Source organism: Sinocyclocheilus grahami, unplaced genomic scaffold (genome assembly GCF_001515645.1).
Source record: "Sinocyclocheilus grahami isolate Dianchi unplaced genomic scaffold, SAMN03320097.WGS_v1.1 scaffold1023.1, whole genome shotgun sequence".
NCBI lineage: Eukaryota > Metazoa > Chordata > Actinopteri > Cypriniformes > Cyprinidae > Sinocyclocheilus > Sinocyclocheilus grahami.
Genome location: NW_015506202.1, coordinates 294,361 through 319,238, shown reverse-complemented (window position 1 = coordinate 319,238; position 24,878 = coordinate 294,361). Strand labels below are relative to the sequence as shown.

The 24,878-nt window shown below is 34.5% G+C and overlaps 1 long non-coding RNA gene across 1 annotated transcript; it reads right to left on the bottom strand.

Annotated features, from left to right (window-relative positions):
• Positions 1-15,968: 15,968 nt before the first annotated feature.
• LOC107565740 (uncharacterized) lies at positions 15,969-24,142 on the bottom strand. The gene is made up of 3 exons (XR_001606413.1): positions 24,030-24,142; positions 20,955-21,059; positions 15,969-16,410 (listed from the first exon to the last, which is right to left on the bottom strand). It is a non-coding gene; the product is annotated as an uncharacterized lncRNA (long non-coding RNA).
• Positions 24,143-24,878: the final 736 nt, after the last annotated feature.

Genomic DNA, 24,878 nt, shown 5'->3' with positions numbered 1-24,878 from the left:
TCTATATATATATATATATATATATATATATATATATATATATATATAGCAAATCAGCATATTAAAATGATTTCTGATGTACCACGTGACACTGAAGACTGGAGTAATGATGCTGAAAATTCAGCTTGGCATCACAGGAATAAATTACATTTTAAAATATGTTCAAATAGAAAACAGTTATTGTAAATTGTAAAAATATTCCATAATATTACTGTTTTTATTGTATTTTATATAAAGTAAATGCAGCCTTGGTGAGCAGACTTCATTACATTGAAATAAAATTGACCCCAAACTCTTGAACGATAGTATATACAGTATATGTATAGGTGTGTTTACTTATATATTTTTTTTTTGGCTCCAGCACTTACAAAAAATGTTTTACTTCCATGTGGGTGAAAAAAAAAAAACTAGCCAAGGACTGGATAAGAATATATTACCAGCTCTAAGTCTAATCTAATGCCTCACACACACACACACACACACTGACAGTCCTGATGTGAGAGCGGGTGCAAGTGTCAGGATCCCCATCAGCGCCTGAGGGCTGGGAAACTCTTCCTTTTTCTCTTAATTAGCTCACTGGAATAATTTTATTGCCTCTTTTCACAAGGACATGTCATAAGCTAAAAACAGCAGGAGGCCTCGGGAACCTTTTTAATAAAGCTCCCTGAATTTACACAAGAGTTTCCTTTAAAAAAAAGGGTACTTTCTAAAATTCAAAAGAAAGACAGAGAAGAATTTTCTATTTTGTGACTCCTTTGCTCCCATTCCTTCGCATTTTCTTCAGAAATTGTAAGAGTCTAAATTTATTCTGCCTCCCAGGAGGTGGAGATTTATATTTACTGTTAGGGTCAGATTTTCCTCGAGGTACGCTTGGCTACAGCGGATCGTTTCCCTCTAGGAGAACTAGTGAGAGAGAGAGAGCGAGAGAGAGACAGCTCACATCACAGTGGAGTCAGCTGTCTTATCCGCGGCTTGTGTACTGGAACATTAAAGCATGCCAACATATTCTGTTACACCAAATACACAAAATAATGATCTTTAAAAAAGCATCATATGACCCCTTTAAGATTTCACCAAATTTTTCCCCCCACTAAATTTCATTTTAACATTTCACTCGATTTGTAACGAGACACATTTGTAAACCTGTTTTCACAGAGCTTGCAAGAAATCTAAAGCTTGACGGTAAAACTTTTTCAAGTGAAGAAAGTAAAATAAAATACATAGCAATTACAATATCTACCAGCAGGGGCTAACCCCCAAAGCTAACTAGCTAAATCTGGACCCTTTGAGCAGTTTTTAGCATGTTCCTAAAGTATTGTAGGTTGTTAGTTATTGGCTGATTCTCAAGTTCTCAATATACAGTAAGCCGTAGATGTGAAATAGTTCGGATTCTTGTGTTAGCAACACCACTAGTAATATTAGGTCTCAAATATTAATTCAAACATACACTGCTGGTCTCGCTCGTCTTTTCTTACTCTTGAGCGAATGGCTTCTGTTCAAGCTTTACTCAGTTAGCCATGTGAAAGACAAGGCCTATTCCCTGCTGTCTGTGAAACATTTTCCAGCACGGAGTGAATCATGCGTCAAACACTGACGCCGGGGTCTCGCGGCTCCCTCGTGATTTGTTCAGTTCGAGAGTCTCAGTCTGTGTTGGCACAGCAAAAAGTCATGATTCCCAACAAAGTGCACAATGTGCAGTTAGCTCTTTAGTGCGCTCATGTTCATTATGATTTTACCTCAGCTAATTAAGCCACAATATTTCTACAGTAATGTTGGCTTTGTTTACCAGCACTGCTCCAAAACCAAGTGCCTTGCTTTTATATCGTCTACAAAAGTTATCATGAAACCTCATAGTGACTGAACTCTCCACACACACATAGAAAAGTGTTTCTCATGAGGCTCAACAACTGATTTCTAGTTTGATGTTAGCATGTTGCTTTGCTAAAGACATCGCTGTGCTAATATAGTAAGTAGTAAATGGTAAGTTAGTGTAGATGTGTGACTTGGTAATATGTGTGATGCTATGACTATATGAGTTTGTGTGTGTGTATAAATACTGTACAGGTATATGATTAATGTAACTAGTTGATTAGTTTTTAAATTAGTTATTCAATTATATAATACTAATTTGACATCTGTATCAATAATTTAAACAAGTAATTGTGTGTGAGTGTACATTAGAATAATTTCTAATTTATATTTAAAATGATTTGTTATATACGTATATACTAGTTAGTATATATTAGTGCTGTCAAACGATTAATCGCATCCAAAATAAAAGTTTTTGTTTACTCAATATATGTGTGTTTACTGTGTATATTTATTATGTATATATAAAGACACACATACAGTATATATTTTGAAAATATTTACGTATATATTTATATTAATATAATTTATATTATACATAAATATATTTAATATATAAACATTGCATATTTTTTCTTAAATATATACATGCATGTGTTTGTATTTATATAAACATAATAAATATACACAGTACACAAACATAAATTATGTAAACAAAAACTTTTATTTTGGATGCGATTAATCGCGATTAATCGTTTGACAGCACTAATATATATATATATATATATATATATATATATATACATGATTATGATTAATGTAATTAGTTGATTAGTTTGTAATTAAATTAGTTACATTATATAATACTGATTTTACATCTGTATATATCTATATCTATCTATCTATCTATCTAGGCAACTTGCTACATTTGGAGCTGCTGTTTCACTAACGGAGGTGAATTCAGTTCCTGTGTGCTTACGGGAGTTTGAAGATGATGCACTTTCTCCTGAAACTCATCCAGTGAACGAGTGAACATGTGGGCCAGACTGACAGGACACCCTGAAGAGAGAAACACATCAGTTTAGGTTAGTCAGACAGCTTTGTCTGGTGATGCCACAGGCTGTGTGGGAGATCGGTGTGTGTGTGTGTGTGTGTGCTTTCCACCTCACTACATTTACCATTTCCTGTTACCATGTTTCCTCCAGAGTCATGCAGTCAATCCAGCACCAACCTGGTGCTCCAGCATCCGCTGACCTTCGTTCATCTCCAAGGATGTGAAAACTGAGGGAGCAGTTCTCCTCTCCACCTTTGGTCACAGGTGAGTTTTCCTTCTGTTTGAGTCTGTACATTAAGCTCTACAGAAACGGCAGGATATTGAGTGTCCTGGTGTGCCTTCTGAAAGGTTCCTCAGGGCAACACACCATCGGAGATCACATTAATGGATTTACACTTCATTAAGCATTTGACCAAAATCCATTTTTAAAAGTGGCCATTATTTAAACTCATTTTGGTGTATTTAATCTCAATCTGTAGTGTTGAACACTGAGTAGAGTAAAGTAAAGTAAAAGAAAATAAAATAAAAATCTTATTTTTCAGTACAAATGTACATTTTAAATTTAAGGATTTTTTTTAAAAGCCACTGTTTTAATATATAGTTTTAATATATTAAATTATACTTTTATTTGTATATTTATGTATATAACAATTAAACACTAATCAAAACAAATTAAATTAAATCATATTTTTTATAACCTTTCATTTAGTCATTTAATTATGCAGTTACACACACATATATATATAAAATATACATATGTAAGAGCTTACACACACACACACACACTTATATGTATATATATGTGCTAATTATATACAATTATCACATTATAATTAAATGGTACGCATATCTAAACAATAAAGGTATGAGATGCAAGATGACAAAAGATATTAAGGATTTCTTTTCTGAAAAATAAATAAATTTTTATTTAAAACAAGAAAACAACAAATCTGCCAATAGGGTGAGAAAAATAATCTTGTTTTTCCTTTGAATTAAGATAATTTTTCTGTCCAAGCTAACTGATTTGTTTGTTTCTTGATTTAAGCATACACTTGCTTGATTTTAATATATTTTTTAGGGAAAAAAACAAGTCTTAATGTACAGTAAGTACATTTTTTGTTATGGAAAACAAGACAAAAATACTGAGTAAGATCATATTTTTTTTTACACTGTAGACATGGCTTTTTGATTTTTTCTGGCCCCAAAATGTGGTGGTTCTAATAATTTGAATATTTGTTGAAATGTAGGCGGTATCTAAAAGTGAGCTGAAATTGAAATATTCCTGTTCTTATTGTGCATGATTCATCAGTGCATGTTTTTGTAAAAGGAAAAAAGATTGGTTTCATTATCTTTGATCAAAATGTAATAACTTTCTTTGGCTTTGAAATGATTTTCCCTTTCTACACACACAATCAATGCACTCCTACAAAGTTCCTACTTATGAGTTTGAAAACTATAATTATGACATGCTTTCAAGTCATTTTCATTATAATAAAATGTTGTGTTGTACAAAACTGTTCATTTCCTAACAAAGTCAGGAAGCTTTTAAGAGCTAATGCGACCAAATGTGATTAACGCATTGTGTATTTTAGCATTCTGATGCTGCCACAAAAAAAAATAATTATGGGAAATGTAGTGTTGTCGTATGCGAATAAACTAATTTGTACTACAAACATAAGTAACTTACTGTTTGTGATCAATACCAGTTAATTTTCAATTGACAGCCAAAGAAACTCCGAGGTATCTGATTAGAAATTACGATGAATTAGAGTTTAAATGCTTATTTTGTAAATGCAGTCATTCTGACATGACTTGAAGACAGCGCAAAGCTACTCAAATGGGGAAATATGATATTAACCAATGATATTGCCAGTATTTTTACCCCGTGACAAGGCAATCCAAACCAGGGCCCGTATTCACAAAACATTTGATCTTACCACTAAGAGTTCTCCTAAATAGCAGTAAAAGTTTTTAGCTAAGAGTTTTCTCTTAAAACCTATTCACAAAGCTGCTGAGACAAACTTTTACTAAGGAATAGAAATAAGTCTTAAAGGAACACTCCACTATTTTTGAAAATAGGCTCATTTTCCAACTTCCCTAGAGTTAAACAGTTGAGTTTTACCGTTTTCGAATCCATTCAGCCGATCTCCGGGTCTGGCGGTAGCACTTTTAGCTGTAGCTTAGCATAGATCATTGAATCTGATTAGACCGTTAGCATCTCGCTCAAAAATGACCAAAGAGTTTTGATATTTTTCGATTTAAAACTTGACTCTTCTGTATAGTTACATCGTTTACTGAGACCGATGGAAAATGAAAAGTTGCGATTTTCTAGGCCGATATGGCTAGGAACTATACTCTCATTCCGGCGTAATAATTAAGAAACTTTGCTGCCGTACCATGGACAAATCTGATGGAGCTATTTATAGCTCAACCTACACAGGTTAATACCCCCTGTATACCTCAGTGTGCTCTAACTCTGTAAATGTTCACACTTTATATTATTCAGTTCTGTTTACATTACGTTGCTCTTACCTCTTCATAGTGTGCAATATTATGTCTATTGTGCAACATTCCTGTGCAATATTTGTCCACTCACTGGAGCCTTTAGAATGCAAACAATGCAACATATACATATTTTCTATTATGTGCCAACTGTGCAATACGATATTTAATAAGGCTTAAATTTGCACTATCGCCTTGTTTGTACGGTCTTTGTATTGTATTGTTAAACAGCATACCGTTTATCGCTGACTGTATTGCAGACAAGGCTTAACTTTGCATTGGCTTGTGTTTGTCTTGTATTGTGTAGTAATAACATACTTTATTATTATTATTACTTTTTTTTGTATTACAGATGTTTAAGTTACATGTGACTGCACTGTTAGGATTGCTCAAATTTCACTATACTTGTATAGTGACAATAAAGAAATCTTGAATCTTGATGGGTGCAGCGGGTGCAATGGTATTACGCAGCGCCTACACGTATATATTTTTATACACAAAGTTTTTAGACACATTTCAATATTTAATTTAAGTTCATATTTATGTTCTGTTTTCATTTTCATTAACGTTTTAGTAATTTTGATGTGCATTTTGTAACTTTTATTACTAATAATACAAATTTGTGTCTACATAGATTTTTAGTTTTCAGTTTTAGTTATTTTATTACTACAACTTAAATGAAAATGAGAAATGTTGCCTTGGCAGCTAGATGAAATAAAAAAGAACCAATATTTTTTTTAATATATTATTTCAGTTAGTGTTGATTTTTAATCAAGTAATGGTAGTGTTTCTTATGGTTTTATATTTAGATAGCAATAATAACCTTATAATAGAACTAATTCACTACAATTAATCAGACATCAATAATTGTATTTCATATGGGTCCTGGAAACTAAGTTAATAAGTAAGTAGCAAAACTTTTTACTTATAGGTACCCAACTGAGATCATGAGTCTGGCTGAATGTATTGTTTATTTCAGACACTGTGGCATCTGATTATTATAATTATATAGCTGTGCTCAAATGTTTTAGTTTGACCATTAATATCTTCTGTAATTATTACAAAACATCATTTCTGGTTTTAGCAGATGCTGGACGGCTCTCTGGTGTTTATTTGTTGGGAAGTTTTGGGAAACTCACACATTTAATTGGGGACTAATGTTTTCTGAGGTGTTGCACCCTGTTCTCTAATTTTTAATTTCACTTCCTACAGTTTGTTAATTCTCAGCTTTAACGAGAGCTGAAATAAACCTGATGAGATAATTAATGTGAGTAATTAAGGCTCATCAAATAGTACTACTGTCAGAGTGTTAATGAGATGAGGAAAAACCGTTGTACAAAACTGCAGCGCTGCGTCCATACATACGCAAACAACATTCTCCACATCGTATTTGACATTTTATTATTAAATAACTTCAGTTTTAAAAAAGTCAATGTCTCTGTGTGTGCATTATTTTTTAAATATAAACTTGTGAGATGATGTATGTCACGCCCCTGGACTGTCTGTGTGTATGCTTTCCTCCCCATGTGCTCTCAGTGACCCAGTTTCTGTCTCTCGTTGATTGTGTGATTTGGTTCTGGTGTGTCTTTGTAATTACCCTTGTTACCCCATGCATCTAAGTCCCAGTCTGTGCTGTCTGTCTTTGTCGGGTCTTAATGTTATGTACGTGTGTCTTAAGCTGTTCCTAGTGTGGATTACGCCTTGTTCTGGATTGCATTAAAGACTGTTACTTTGATCCACGTCTCCGCATCGTTCCCTCCGACACAGTTGTGACAATATACAGTAAGAATCTTAATTTGGCTAAATAACATTTGAAAAGAGAGATTTACATAAATACGATTGAATAATATATTATTTTGTACAATAATTGTAATTAAATCACTACAAAGGCCTAAAATCCTGGGTAGCATTCAATGAATTCATGAATAATTTTAACTGATTCACAATCAACCGTCTGCATGAGTCAGTTCACTAATATGAATCAGAGTTCCCAAATAAGAGTGGACATTTGAGCACATTTCTTTATTATGCACAATAAATCTGCATTGGTTATTGGCCATTACAAATATTTTAAACAAATTTCCCCAGTTTTTTTAAATTTAGATTACGCTTGCCGTCATCTACGCTCACTTAGAATTAAAGGTGGGGTAAGTGATTTTTCAAAAACGCTTTAGAAAACTGATTCGGGCCGACTAGCAAAACAAACTTGTAGCCAATCAGCAGTAAGGCTACTCATGAGCAGTAAGATCATGAGTCTACTCATGATGTGGAAGAGAGAGAGTTCAGTGCACAGGATGGGCATTAGCCGAGCCGAGCGACAGAAAGCAGAAAGAAAAGAGGAAAACGTCTGCGGAGCAAAAGAAGGCTTAAGGCAATAAGGCAAGAAGTAGGACCCGTGTAAATACTGGATCAGCTTTCCAGCGCTGGAGAGAACTCAAGGAGCGGAAGGCCTGCGATCGGACGCCGCGGTTGCTTTGTTTCTTCTCGATAGGTGAGTAACGCCCACCGTGTCTGCACCGCAACAGCTAAAGTCTGTCTAGTACACTGGACGCGACAAAGCGACCGTTAAAAATCATTTGAAATTTGTGTCAATACGTCATAAATAGACCGCAGCAGCAGTTTTCTGTTAGGGATTTGTCATGTCATGCTGTGCCGCATCCAGTGTAGACCATAGATATGTATATATATCTATAGTGTAGACCGCATCACTGATTATAATGAGTTCTATAGTATTTAGTCGCGCCACGCCACTCGCGTCCAGTGTAGACACGGTGTAACATTGGTTTTGCTTTGTTTCACAGAACTAATCGTTATAAACCTGATGAGATAATTAATGTGAGTAATTAAGGCTCATCAAATAGTACTACTGTCAGAGTGTTAATGAGATGAGGAAAAACCGTTGTACAAAACTGCAGCGCTGCGTCCATACATACGCAAACAACATTCTCCACATCGTATTTGACATTTTATTATTAAATAACTTCAGTTTTAAAAAAGTCAATGTCTCTGTGTGTGCATTATTTTTTAAATATAAACTTGTGAGATGATGTATGTCACGCCCCTGGACTGTCTGTGTGTATGCTTTCCTCCCCATGTGCTCTCAGTGACCCAGTTTCTGTCTCTCGTTGATTGTGTGATTTGGTTCTGGTGTGTCTTTGTAATTACCCTTGTTACCCCATGCATCTAAGTCCCAGTCTGTGCTGTCTGTCTTTGTCGGGTCTTAATGTTATGTACGTGTGTCTTAAGCTGTTCCTAGTGTGGATTACGCCTTGTTCTGGATTGCATTAAAGACTGTTACTTTGATCCACGTCTCCGCATCGTTCCCTCCGACACAGTTGTGACAATATACAGTAAGAATCTTAATTTGGCTAAATAACATTTGAAAAGAGAGATTTACATAAATACGATTGAATAATATATTATTTTGTACAATAATTGTAATTAAATCACTACAAAGGCCTAAAATCCTGGGTAGCATTCAATGAATTCATGAATAATTTTAACTGATTCACAATCAACCGTCTGCATGAGTCAGTTCACTAATATGAATCAGAGTTCCCAAATAAGAGTGGACATTTGAGCACATTTCTTTATTATGCACAATAAATCTGCATTGGTTATTGGCCATTACAAATATTTTAAACAAATTTCCCCAGTTTTTTTAAATTTAGATTACGCTTGCCGTCATCTACGCTCACTTAGAATTAAAGGTGGGGTAAGTGATTTTTCAAAAACGCTTTAGAAAACTGATTCGGGCCGACTAGCAAAACAAACTTGTAGCCAATCAGCAGTAAGGCTACTCATGAGCAGTAAGATCATGAGTCTACTCATGATGTGGAAGAGAGAGAGTTCAGTGCACAGGATGGGCATTAGCCGAGCCGAGCGACAGAAAGCAGAAAGAAAAGAGGAAAACGTCTGCGGAGCAAAAGAAGGCTTAAGGCAATAAGGCAAGAAGTAGGACCCGTGTAAATACTGGATCAGCTTTCCAGCGCTGGAGAGAACTCAAGGAGCGGAAGGCCTGCGATCGGACGCCGCGGTTGCTTTGTTTCTTCTCGATAGGTGAGTAACGCCCACCGTGTCTGCACCGCAACAGCTAAAGTCTGTCTAGTACACTGGACGCGACAAAGCGACCGTTAAAAATCATTTGAAATTTGTGTCAATACGTCATAAATAGACCGCAGCAGCAGTTTTCTGTTAGGGATTTGTCATGTCATGCTGTGCCGCATCCAGTGTAGACCATAGATATGTATATATATCTATAGTGTAGACCGCATCACTGATTATAATGAGTTCTATAGTATTTAGTCGCGCCACGCCACTCGCGTCCAGTGTAGACACGGTGTAACATTGGTTTTGCTTTGTTTCACAGAACTAATCGTTACTTGGGTTGCGTATGTATATGTGGGGTGGAGCTATCAAAATAGGGGCGAGACTCTTTTGGGGTAGGGGCGTGTTTGTTTTGGTGATTTCAAATGTCAACATTGGCTACCAGCTACCCTTTAATCTTTAAAAACACTAACAATTTAATAATAATGTTAAATATAATATTTAGCAAATATAAATGCGAATAATTGAGCTATAATTAAATACTTAAATTCACTTCTGGCATTTGAAGGGACTTATTTAATATTATTTTATTTATTTTTATTTTATTTTATTTTAACAAAATACTATCGAATAACCTTAATATTATCGGTTATTGGCCATAAAAGAAAAAAATATATTGGGGGGGGGATAATGTTATTTTACCATTATATATATACTGTTATAGGATTTATTAATATTTCTAATTGGCTTTTATTTTTACATTTTCAGTTTGCATTTAGATTTTCTTGAAATTTCATATGTTTTGTTGTTTTGTTTTATTTATTTAATGATTTAATTTTATTTTATGTCAGCTTTACTGCAATTACAGAAAAAAATTTAATAGTTTTAGCTAACAATAACATCACGAATTAGAAAAAGTAACTTGTTGTAACTTGTCGTAGTGTCGGCTGTTTTATTCCAGCAGGGTTTGAAATGATCCAAAGAAATCACACAGTGGTTTAATCTTTGTGGAGACGTGGTCAAGCGCTGCAGCTATCAGGAGTTACTGTGGTTGGTGGCTAGTGTCTAATCTCTCCTCTCTCTGTATTTATAAATGAGTCTGAAGATACGGCTTGATTTTAGTGAGTATTTTGTTATCTGAACCCCTGAGATGGGTCAGATGTCAGGAGGAATTTGATATCACAGTTCAGACGTGATTAGATTTACTTGAAGTTATATTTATATGGTAATGTTCAAATTTACATAGTGCAAAAAAAGTATAAGATCTCTGTGTTCATTAAAAATACAGTAAAATTGGTTCTGGCTTGAATTAGGACCAGAGTGTCACTGTATGGAAGTACCTGTTCTGTGGAGGGCAGTGATTGGCTGAGGGCAGGTGTGCCGCTCTGTGATTGGCTGGAGTGAGCTGTGTGGTGTCTTTGATCAAGCAGCTGCTCTGGATAATCAGAAGCATGTGAATTCCCGCAGCTCATTATCTTAAGAGGTGCACCAGCAGGTCGGCGCTCACGCTGCCAGATCGCTTGAGCGTCAGACAGTTATGTAGCTTCACTAATAACAACAACTTTATCTTAGCTGATAACTAGCAGCAAATGGCAATTTGGCTTGTGTAAAAACCAGCAGCACCTACTTGTACATGGAGCACAATGTGTGCTTTGGCAAACTGAGCAATTAGATATTAAGTGGTAACAAAATTCCAACTTTTAACATTAGAGGTATTTGTTTTCTCAAACTTTATTTCATATTTTTAAATAAAAACGTGTAGGTCTTGAACTTTTTCAAATACACTATCGCTTAATGGTTTGGGGGTCAGTAAGGGTTTTTTTTCTTTAAAGGGGTAGTTGACTTTTTTTTCTAGGCTTGATTTTTTTGTTTATGGGGTGCAGTCTAACATGCATTAGTGCTTCTTTTTTTTAAACGCATTACTTTTCACATAATTTACCTTTATTCTAAACCGCTCTGTCCCTTCTCCGATGAACGCGCTGATGATTTCCTGTTTTTATGAAGCCCCTCCCTCAGATATAGGCAGTGGGCTCAGATTGGTTAGCTGGCCCAGTATGTGTCTCAATCAGCTCTCTAGCTCCCAAGCTCGTGAATCAATAGATCGTGTACACGAATCCAGGCACTGGTAAGTCTCCTAGCTCACTGCACATTGGGATAGTGATCACTAGAATTCCAGCGACATGACTATGTACAATGACAACATTCAACGTATCACCGCTTGAAAAGTTTATAAATGGCCAACTCCCTGATACAGTGCCCTGAAAACTGAACAAGAGAGCCGACTGAGTGTGTTGGGATTCGCTAAACCACCTATTGCGTGTTCAGAAACGTCCCACCCCTCACCTCAGAATGTGCTCCGGTTGTATTGTAAACAATGGCGTCATCAATATTGCTTAACAGTTTGAGCCCGATTGAGACCCAGAGAATATTAGTAAAGAGGATCACGCAGAAGCTGTGCAAGCCCGGCTTTTACAGGACGTTTCAGAATGGTATGTTCTTTGTTTGTTGTTGTCTCATACTTTTAGATACACTATTAATTGTAAATGCTACTGCTTATGTTAGCCTCTACTATACGGTTTTATCCTGATTAAAGCTTTAGCAGAATACATGGTTGCATTGTAGCATTTTTGTAAAGTAATTGTTTACTTTGTAACAGTAAGAAGTGTTTGCCAGCAAGTATTGCTCGCTACCACAGCAACCGTGTGCGCGTCCGTATTTAAAGGGGTCATATGATGCTATTTTAAAGATCATTATTTTGTGTATTTGGTGTAACAGAATATGTTGACATGCTTTAATGTTCAAAAAACACATAATTTTTCAAATACTGTACATTATTGTAGGTCCTCTATGCCCCGCCTCTCTCAAACGCGTCGTTTTCAACAAAGCCCCCTCCTTTGACAAGCGCAGTCTGCTCTGATTGGCCAGCTGACCCAGTGCATTGTGATTGGCCTTCTTTATGCACCAAGATCTTGTAACACTTCAAAGAGAAAGGAAAACTTGAAATCGCATCATATGACCCCTTTAACACTTCTCGTAGCTATGTGAAAAATATCTGTCTGTCTAAAGTATATTACTGGAACACAGTTCATTGATGGAGCTGACGAGCTAATGATTTGAATGAGAGAGAGAGAGAGAGAGAGATGCAGAGTGTGTGCAGAGCAGGGGACGTGAGGAACAGTATTAAGAACCGCTGCTTTAGAACATTGATTTTGAAACTTGTGAATCCATTAGAATCGTTAGAAGACAGAATCGTGATTCATATATGAATAGATTTTTACGTGCACCCCTAGTTTTGACAACAACTCTTCTCTAAAGCAGCACAAGATGGCCCCGCCCCCTTTGTTGCATGTTCCGGGGGGCGTGGTTTATGTAAATTTCAGGGTTTGTGATGTCACCAATCCCGGAAGTAACCCTGTTGTAGTCCCTACCAGCTGTATTTGTAGGCATTAAACTGCCAGAATTTTAAAAGACGATATCTCCGTTTGCATTGAAGTTTCAGCATCGTAACTTTGCAGGTATTGTTTATGCTCAAACAGCAACATTTACACACTAACTAAAGTTGAAAACACAATCAATCACCCCTTTAAAGAAGTTAATACTGTTATTCAGCAAGGGGCATTAAATTGATCAAAAGTGATAATACAGACATTTAAAATGTTATAAAAGATTTCTATTTCAAATAAATGCTGTTCTTTTGAACAAAACTATTAATCAGCATAACTGTTTTCAATGCTGATGATAATCAGAAATGTTTCTTGAGCAGAAAATCTGCATATTAGAATGATTTCTGAAGGATCATGTGACACTGAAGACTGGAGTAATGATGCTGAAAATTCAGCTTTTCATCATAGGAATAAATTATATTTAAAAATATATTCAAATAGAAAACAATTATTTTAAAGTGTAATAAAATTTCACAAATATTATATGATTTATAATATATTATGATTGTGGTGTTATTTATGATTATATTATTATATATTTTAAATTATATTATATAATGTTATATAATAATGTAATATATTATTTTTACTGTACTTTTATAAAATAATTGCAGACTTGGTGAGCAAAAGAGACTTCATTAAAAACTATATATAAAACTATAAAATATTACACATTTTATTATATACAAATACATAACAAACACATTATTAAAAATACTACATATAATATAAAATACTAAATAATAAATTATTCATTTATATTTATTACAAAAGTATAATTTTAAATTAATATTAAAAATACTAAATGTGTCACCATAATAAAGTATATATTAAATAATATTTTGTTTAATATCATCTTTATCAAGTACTATCAAGGCCACTATCCACAAAATCATCACCAACACCAATACCTGTATTAAATTATGATTATTTGATTTCAATTTCATAGGATAAAATGAGCAATGAGCAAAACTCAGCATTATATTAAAAAGGCATCCATTTGTATTCTACATATTTAAAAATGGCAGTTTTTAATATTTAAAAATTGTGACCCCTAACTTTGGAATGTTAATGTGCATGAATATTAAAAACATATTAGTTTTTTTTTATTATCAGTAAACTTTCTCTCTAAAGAAAATGAAAACATACTGTGATCATAGCTTAATAAAAAAAAGCATTTATATATTACATTAAGTTAATTAAACAACTTTTGCTATTTGAAAATCTACAGCTAAAGAAAATGAAGCCAACTTTTTAGTTGCAATTTTGTGCATCTGTGTTGATTTATGCAATCTACTTCAATTCCAATTGAATAAAATTAATTTAATCAGTAACATTAGCATTGCTTTGTTAGCACACAGTCCAAAAATACATCAAACTGGTGCAGACCCCAACCATTTATGGATTTGATTTCAGCAGACGCCACTGTCAAACGCTGAACTTAAATTTAATTGTTTGGGAATATGGATATATGGATGGCTGTAATATAGAGATGAGGAGGAATATCAGTCCTGGACTCCATCAACAATGAGACGACAGAGCGGAGAAAATCTGCATAAACAACAAAGCACAGCCTCCAGACATCAGAATCCAATCACAGAAGCTCAGAGGAACAGGAAATGGACGTCTCTGGATTGTCTCTTCTCACTGTCTCTCTGTGTAATGGGATTAAAAGGCCAGATCTGAGCGCTGCCATGCAGTTCTGCTGGAATAAACACCAGAGCTGCAGGAGCTCCTGCTCTTGAGTTTGGACGAGCCAGACACGTTTGAATATTTTTTTTTTAAAGTTAAAATTAAAGTATTAATCTGCCGTTTTCATTTTCCCAGCATCCGTGAAAACCCACGCTTGCTAGAACAGCACATCTGCCCTTAATAGCTGGAAATCCTTTTCAGTCGCCTGAGTCATGGATGCTGGATTTTCCTCCACTCCGAGTGTTTGGGATCCTCGGAAAAAGGCCATGAAGAACATTTGTGGCAGATTTGGGTTTCTGAGCCAGAGTTATTATAGTTAACTAAAACCATAAAAAAAACATTTGTACGACTTAATTTTTTTATTTCAGTTAGTTGCTAAAGCAACATTTCTCATTTTCATTTAGTGTAACGGAATAGTTCATACCAAAAATTCTAAATCGCTGAGAATTTTCTCACCATCAGGCCATCCTTAATGTAGATGAGTTTGTTTCTTCATCAAAACAGATTTGAAGAAATGTAGCATTACATCACTTGCTCACCCATGGATGCTCTGCAGTGAATGGGTGCCGTCAGAATGAGAGTCCAAACAGCTGATAAACACATCACAATAATCCACAAGTAATCCACACCACTCCAGTCCATCAGTTAACATCTTGTGAAGTGAAAAGCTACACGTTTGTAACAAACAGATCCATCAAGACGGTTTTAACCTTAAACCGTCACTTCCAGGTAAAATACCATGTTCCATAATATTGCTTTCTTCTATGAAATAGTCATCTTGTATGAATCAGGAGAGAAATATGCACATATCAAGCACAGTTTACAAGCCAAAACCATTCTTAACAAATATGTCTGTGGATTTTGATGTGAGAAGACAACAGGGGATGGTTTTTTTTCACTGGAGGAAGTGTTATTGTGGATTATATGGATTTATATTTAATCCAGACAGACTGTTTAAAGTTAAAACACATTAATGATGGATTTGTTTCTTACAAACATAAATCTTTTCACTTCACAAGATGTTAACTGATGGACTGGAGTGGTGTGGATTACTTGTGGATTATTGTGATGTTTTTATCAGCTGTTTGGACTCTCATTCTGACGGCACCCATTCACTGCAGAGGATCTATTGGTGAGCAAGTGATGGAATGGATCACAATAATGGAACATTTCTCCAAATCTGTTGCGATGAAGAAACTAACACATCTACATCTTGGATGGCCTGAGAGTGAGTAAACTGTCAGCAAATTTTCATTTTGGGATGAACTGTTCCTTTAACTTGATGTATTAAAACAACTAAAAACTTTAAAGATAATAATAATAACTATATAGATATTTGATAAAATATGAATACAAATGGCAATAACACAGTGTGTTACTCTTTTCTGAAGCTCTAGAGCTGGCTTGTAAATATACTGGGGTGTTTTTCTCAGTTTTCTTGAAAAAACAAATTGATGCGAATCAGCTGAGATCTCATTTGTGATTATGTAGTGCGTTATTAGCGTGTTATTAGACGGCTGGTGTTCATTCACAAGCAGTTTCTCCTGAGAGCTCTTAAAGTTCACTTCGTTTGTTGTGCATCTGTTCTGATGAGGGGACTAGAGCATCTTCCACATGATTCCTGTGACATTTAGTTAAAAAAAACAGGCTACCTTTGTCTATTTCTGCCACTGAAAATCTTGGCAACAGGATCCTCACTGGCAAATGTCAGTTTGTGTTATTGTTTACTGGGACTCATCAGCAGGATTCATTGGCCAGTTCAGCCCCAGAGCAAACTGGAAACCTGGTCCAATTAAACACAAGCCTGGTCTGGGAGGCACTCAGGACTCCAGATCAATCTCGGTGATTTTCCTTTGGTTTCACCTCAACAGACAGAGAGAAAATGTAATTATTCAGTATGCATGTGACCCAAAACAGTTTTTAAGTATTACAATTTATACTTTTTATATATATATATACATATATATATATATATATATATATATATCATGTTGAATTGCTATATCGCTCATTTTAATCTAAGAAATAAAAAAAGAAAAATTTTATAAAGGTGTTGGGGTTGGTGATGATTTTGGTAACAGTGCCTTGGATAGTATTTAATGATAAAGATGGCATTTGAAAAAATATTTAAGGTATACTTTATTATGGTGTATTATTGTATTATGTATAAAAATGTACACAATATAAAAATGTTATGTATTATGTATATATGTATAATTTTTTTATTTGTTATTAATAATTAAAAATAAGAATTGCATTATTAATTTATTATTAATATGCTTTTATTAGTATTTTATTAATGTTTTTATATATTATATATTTGTATATAATAAGACGTGTAATATTTTGTGTTTTATAAATCATTTCTATAGTCTCATCTGCTCACCAAGGCTGCAATTATTTGGTCAAAAATGCGATAAAAACAGTAATATTGTGAAAAATTATTGAAATTTAAAATAACCGTTTTCTATTTGAATATATTATAAAATATAATTTATTCCTGTGATCAAAGCTGAATTTTCAGCATCATTACGCCAGTCTTCAGCGTCACATGATCCTTCAGAAATCATTCTGATATGCTGAAACTTTTTTTTGTTACTATAATATTTAATAAAGGTATCTTTGTGATATGCTTCCTTTATTTACATTAAAGGATTAGTTCACCCAAAAATTAAAATTCTGTCATTAATTACTCACCCTCATGTCGTTCCAAACCCGTAAGACCTTCGTTCATCTTCGGAACACAAATTAAGATATTTTTGATGAAATCTGAGGGCTCTGACCCTCCATAGACAGCAAGGTAACTACCACGTTCAAGGTCCAGAAAAGTACCAAGATCATCGACAAAGTAGTCCGTGTGTCATCAGTGGTTCAACTGTAAAGTTACGAAGCTACGAGAATACTTTTTTGCGCAAAGAAAACAAAAATAACGACTTTATTCCACATTATAAAGGTGCCGCCACACGCTCGCGTCATGGTACTGTCGTGAACACGCATCCAAAGTAACGTAGTAGAGACGAAAATGTGGAATAAAATTGTTTATTTAAAGTCGAAGGTCTTACGGGTTTCGAACAACACGAGGGTGAGTAATTAATGACAGAATGTGCATTTTTGGGTGAACTAACCCTTAAACTTGAGGTTTCAATATTATTTTTATTTAAATGTAATTATAAATGTAATGAATTATCTTCATATACAATGATGATGATTAGCCATTCAGTCATATCCGACTCTTGAATCTTCCAGATATTAATTCCTCATGATCACTTCAGCATAAAGATTAAAAAGAAAGGGGGAGAGAATATACCCTTGTCTAACACCCCTTTCAGTTCTAAACCATTCTGTGTCGCCGTACTGCGTTCGAACAACGGCTTCTTGATCTGTGTAAAGCGATCTTATCAACTGGGTCAGATGAGGTGATATTCCCAATTTTTGAAGTACCTTCCATAGTTTATCATGTTCCCCCCGAGGGACACAGGGCTTGCCGTGCCGGAGGAGCTTGAGTGTTTCAGTGAAGTCCAGAGCTATGCTGGCGGTAGCTATGTTACCAGAAGTGTCTCCCATGCCAGACAGGTCTGAACTGAGAAGCCAGACGAACATGTGTCCGCGACCCCAAACCATATAAATGGAGAGGGTTGGGGAAAGACCTGGTGACCTACCCCAGAAAACCATTGCCAAGAAAATTCATATACAATATATATTTGTAAAACATTTGATAGTTTTTAATGCCTATAAAGGGAAAAAAATTGGTATTTTTGGAGGGGGACAGTATCTCTGCATTACACAGACATAATTAAGACTAATGGAAATGCGTGAGCTATTATCCTGATGAAATTACACCACGGGTCAAAGGTCATGGCGTGACCGATAGATGCAAAGTGTGGATTTCTACCAACATATTAAGCGTTCATGTGAGATTGCAATTGTTATCTAGGGACTGAAAAGCTGATCATCTTTTTTTCTACTGTAAGGACTGTACCTTCTGTATATTTGTGTTGATGGATTTATGTTATCGTTACATATAATTAAACGGAAGCTTTTCTCTTCCGGGATTCATTATAAAAGCGCTGGCAGAATGAGTTTATTTAATTCTTTATATTTTGACACACATATGCTAATGTGACAGTCCAGTGCTTCAGAATCTCTGTTTCCTTCCATTTCAGCAAATTATTCATGTGTGATATAAATACACATCTACACAGATGGATGTCGACTCTTCCCGAGTGCCTTAGCAACTGGTGTCTCACAATACAAATTTCTCACAGTTTCTCGCCCACCACCAAAACTCTCGCCACCGCAGAGAGCGGAAAATTCACCACAGCGATATTTGTTCAGCTAAATTTAGTTTGACTCCGATGGCACTCATAGAAAACGCCTTAACTGATATTCATCTGTGGCTAGAAAAATAATAACCATAAAATTTTTTAACAGAACATAATAGTTTGAAGATTTTGCTCAGATGTTTTAGTCTAGATAGTTAATGCATATATAGAGACAGAAAGAGATAATTTTAATATATATTAAAGTTTAGTTTTATACATTAATATAATTTTGTTTTTTATTATTTTATTGGTATGTATTGAAAATTGCATCAATGTTTTTTGTGTTTAATTCAGCTTTCAAATTAAATTTCATTTGTTAAAATACGGTTATTTTTTTATTTTAGAATAGAATAGAATATTGCTGTACCTTTTATTGTAGATGTCTAAATTTGGTCCATCAGTTCTTGTTTTCTTTTTTAAATTCAGCTTTCAAATTTAATTTGTATTTTTTAAAACATTGATTCTATTTTATTTTGTTATTTTTTTATGTATTGAAAATGTAAACACTTTATACATGTTTTTTGGGATGAAATATTACTCCATAGGAAGGAGTGTGGAGGTGTTTGTGTTTGAAGATTTTGCTCAGATGTTTTAGTCTAGATAGTTAATGCATATATAGAGACAGAAAGAGATAATTTTAATATATATTAAAGTTTAGTTTTATATATTAATATAATTTTGTATTTTATTATTTTATTGGTATGTATTGAAAATTGCATCAATGTTTTTTGTGTTTAATTCAGCTTTCAAATTAAATTTCATTTGTTAAAATACGGTTATTTTTTAATTTTAGAATAGAATAGAATATTGCTGTACCTTTTATTGTAGATGTCTAAATTTGGTCCATCAGTTCTTGTTTTCTTTTTTAAATTCAGCTTTCAAATTTAATTTGTATTTTTTAAAACATTGATTCTATTTTATTTTGTTATTTTTTTATGTATTGAAAATGTAAACACTTTATACATGTTTTTTGGGATGAAATATTACTCCATAGGAAGGAGTGTGGAGGTGTTTGTAGCAATAGCCAGCATACATTGTATGGGTCAAAATTATCAATTTTTCTTTTATGCCAAAAATCATTAGGATGTTAAGTAAATATCATGCTCTATGAAGATATCTTGTAAATTTCTTACCATAAATATATCAAAACTTAATTTTTGATTAGTAATATTCATTGCTAAGAACTTAATTTGGACAACTTTAAAGGTGATTTTCTCAATATTTAGATTTTTTTGCACCCTCAGATTCCAGATTTTCAAATAGTTGTATCTCGGACAAATATTGTTCTATCCTAACAAAAAAACTTTAAAAAATACCCTTATGACTGGTTAAGTCCAGGGTCACTTATTATAGTAGCACACATCATGAAAAAAATTGACCCTTGTGACTAGTTTTGTGGTCACACATATATTTTTTATTATTGGTATGTATTGAAAATAGCATCAGTTGTGTTGTACCTTCTGCAAGAGTGTTTTGTGTTTAGTTCAGCGCTCAAATTAATTTTTTATTTGTTAAAATATAGATTTAATCATTTTATTGAAAAAATATTTTTGTACAACCGATGTCTAAATTTGGTCCATCAATTGTATTTTTAAAGCGACATTCAAATTAAATTTGATTTTTAATTTTTTTTTTATTGCATTAACTATTATTGTAAGTCAGAAATGTGTCCGAGGTAACACGTCTAAATTCTGTGAATATTTTTAATGCTGCTTTTCAAATTATTATTCTTTTTTAATTAAACCTATTTAATATTTTGTGGATACAAAATAAATGTTCAAGGATGTTTGCTTTCTAAAACATTTATTTTTTGTTATATGATTGATTGATTTGTATGCATTGGCAATTGCACTATTGTTGTAGATACAAAAAGTTATCCAAGGTTACATATCTAAATTTGGTCCATTATTTATTTTTTATGTAAAATGAACCAGGACTGCCACAATGGCTTCTCAAGGTCCAGGAAATGTTGCATCTTCATTGCAAATGAAGAGACGTGGAGACGTGCAATGTAGTATGTCAGAAAGATCTAGTGTGGAAGGATAAAGTAGTAGACGGAAGGATAAAAAGAAAAGCTGGTGTTACCTGTCGTTTACATCAGAGAAGAGGGGGAAGATCACAACCTCTGAAACCCAACCAATCCAACAGATTGTCTTTCCCGTCTGCAACAGCACAGAGCTCAAGTCCTTCCTGTAAATTAAGAGAGAAGATCAAACACATCAGCTCTGGTCTGTCTTTAAACCACCTCCTTTATTTAGTGAAAAGCTTCGACTTGTAATCTCCAGGTTCTGAGATTGATTTGAATGGAAATATATAACATTTTACTAAAACATGTTATTAGATTTATATGATTGTGCAAAACCATGAAAAAATCTGAGATTCATCAAATATTTATATTATTATTTGTGCATGCGTCAGTTTGTAGATGTTTTGAACATGCCAGCCAAAAACTACATGAAAGACATTAGTTATTGCTGTCTGTAACCCTATAATAACTATTTTTTAATGTAAAAGAAAATAATCACGTTACACTGCTGCCTTCGTGTGGTGAGGTAGTGTATATGTGACTGTATATGATTCTTTTGTTTAATAAATAGATCAGGAAAAATGTACAAAAACTGTCACTGGGATGGTGCCCTTTCAAAATGTACACATTTGCACCCCATTTACCCCTAAAGGATGTATTTTAGTACCTTAAAGTTACGTATATTTTACCTAAAGTGTTCATATGCATACCTAAATTGTACATATTACTACCTTTTGAAAGGAAACAGCCCCAGTGTCTGCTTTTGTACCTTTTTCTTAGAGGATAGATGGTTTGATTGATAGTAAAAGGCTTTTTAATGTTAAAATGTGATCTCTGTTGTGCTCTATGCTTTGATCTAGCCTATGCAACTATAAAACAAATCAACTTTGAATAAAACAAAAGAAATTATGTAATTTAGTAACACAGTTGTATGGAAGTGTGTAACAGGCTTTTAGGAGAGCACTATAATTTGATTAGTTATACATTTGTAGGAAAACTAAGTAGATGGAATATAACAGGGTGCAAATAAATAACGTAAGCTGTTGTTCAGAGCGAGATTGACAGATTGCTTTGATGAGGGAGTGAACATAAGGTTCTTTTGATCTTTTGTTGTAATTGCTATAGCCTATATGTGTGTGTGTGTATGTGTGTGTGTGTGTGTGTGTGTACAGGTTTATATATCCTGGTGGGGACTTAAACCTGACTACACACTCATAGGGAATCGTGTCACGGTGGGGACCTAAATTGAGGTCCCCACGGGTACAAAAGCTTATAAATCACACAGAATTAAGTTTTTTGAAAATCTAAAAATGCAGAAAGTTTCCTGTAAGGGGTAGGTTTAGGTGTAGGGTTGGTGTAGGGCAATATAATACACGGTCTGTACAGTAGAAAAAACATTATGCCTATGGAGAATCCCCACAAGGATAGCTGACCAGACGTGTGTGTGTGTTTATAATTTATGCTTTCTTCTTAACCTATGGAAAATGTTTTCATTACTCAAAGCTTTCCAGTAGCCTACTATTTACGGTGTAGCCATCTAGTGGTCATATTAATGTATAGCACGTACTAAACTCATGTATTCCGTTACAGCCGCTGGTTTCACTTATGGTTTTGCAGCTGATTCTTTATTTTAATTTTATAAAAGATAGATATAGAAAGATAGACATTGTCAAAGTGATTATTTTACTTAATTTAGTGCCAACACACAGATAGGAATTAAAATTAAACATAAATTCATATTAATTAAATTATAATTAATATTAATTGTACATTTTAAACTAAATTAATATTTTGATTATATATAACAGGAAAGGTTCATTATCATATTTGAAAAACAAAGAAAATACTTTAGGTAGCTATAATTGAAGTTTGCCGAGGATTACAAAGGACTCCACAAGAAACTAATGAGCCGGTTCAACCAACTGTCGAAGTTTGCCGAGGATTACCGGGGGCTCAACAATAACCGAATGAGCCGATTCAACCAACTGTCGAAGTTTGCCGAGGATTACCGAGGGCTCAACAAGAACCGAATGAGCCGGTTCAACCAACTGTCGAAGTTTGCAGAGGATTACAGAGGACTCAACTAGAACCGAATGAGCCGGTTCAATCAACTTTCGAAGTTTGCAGAGGATTACGATGACTCAACAAGAACCGAATGAGCCGGTTCGAAGTTTGCCGAGGATAAACGAAGATTCTGATTGAGTTGACGATACTGTGCAAGCCTGAGGCGCGTACTGGAAATATGTTTATTATGACTGTTATTAATTTACATGTTATTAAAACCTGCAAAAACCTTTCTGTCGAGTGATGTAAATACATTTTACAATATTTATTGTGCATGCATATTATATTTAAAGTTGCTTAAGCGAAATCAAGGAGTTTATAAAACTGGTTTATTCAGAACATGTTTATTGTAGAACATATCCGCGATGGTGCATCAATGTCTGTAATGTGTGCTGTAGGTGTGAAACTTTTAGGGATCTTATCCAAGTTGTAGCCTTGTCAATATTGCTCAGTCAGTCGTATCTGACATAAAGGACCCGCGAATGAAACTGTGACCACAAACACCATTAACTTAAGTGAATTATATGGCAACGATCAGCAATATGCTTTCACACAAATAACTTTATTTGTGAATGTTTCAGTATGTGTTGACACAAATGACTTGTTTGAATTTTTCATTGATACAACATGCCACTGAGACGTTATTGCTGGATGACGTCAGGAGCCGATGAATCGGCTCTTTGAACCGGTTCAATGAGCCGATCTGTCCAAAAAGAACCGGTTCGCGGAAAAGAATCGGACTTTGCATCACTGGCTATAACGTAGTAGATCGAGCAAGCCAAACCTTCACTGAAGCAGTCAAGTGCTTTTCAGACGAGATTCAGATGTCATAGATCACGTGACTCTGAACTGTTTACAATTCCAACCAACCATGCAAGACTTTATTAATAGACTCTGTTTTTAACACAATTATCAGTCTCCGTAAAGACCGTCAAAAATTGCCAGTGCCGACTATATTTCAAGTCGTCACGGCGGGGTATTGGGTAAAGTTTTCAATTAGCAATAATCGCGCCTCGGATAAACCTCATAGGCTACGATACTGCCACTGCGCAAAGCTGAAGAACACTTACTTTACAGTCCGCATTACTCCAAACATGCCTCACTTCCCAGAGACGGTAACCAGACGACGCTCACAACAAGCTGACCCACCGAGAGACGAAGAAGACACGAGTACGCAGATCAGCCTGGCTCTGTGTTTACAAAAATACAAATACGCCAAAATTCCATTTACAAAACAAAATATTTTCAACCAACCTTCGCGGTGCATCATGGGAACGTCGTGACGTAGAAGAAACGTACGTGACAGCACGGCTACGTCAGCGTCCTTCTGGTGCAGTGAACGTAGCCACCGCTAGATGTCAGCAACAGCTTCATTATGAGATGCGGGACACCACAGAAGCAGCTACAAAAATCTATCCAGTTTATATTATGTAGAATTATTGAATAGCTAGCTTACTATTGTTATTTTATTTATTTTAATGTTACAGTAATGTGTATAAGTATTATACACATTAATACTAGGAGCAGCTGAGTCCTTAGCCATCTTCAAGAAACGACTAAAAACACATCTGTTCCACCTTTATTTGACCCTCTAACTCTAGCACTTTCTATTCTATTTGAATTCTACTTGATCTATATTTATCTCTTTTTTTCTTTATTTAAAAAAACAACAACAAAAAAACAAAAACTAGCTTTCTATTTTTTCTATTCTATCTACTTGTTTTTCTATGTGTGTGTGTGTGTATAATATATATATATATGATATATACCTTGCTACATGTACTGTGTTAGGCTAACCGAGACTTGTCATTTGCACTTATATATTGTTGCTCTTTTGTTAGTTTTGACTGCTTTTATTGTCCTCATTTAGAGTCGCTTTGGATAAAAGCGTCTGCTAAATGTCTAAATGTAAATGTATT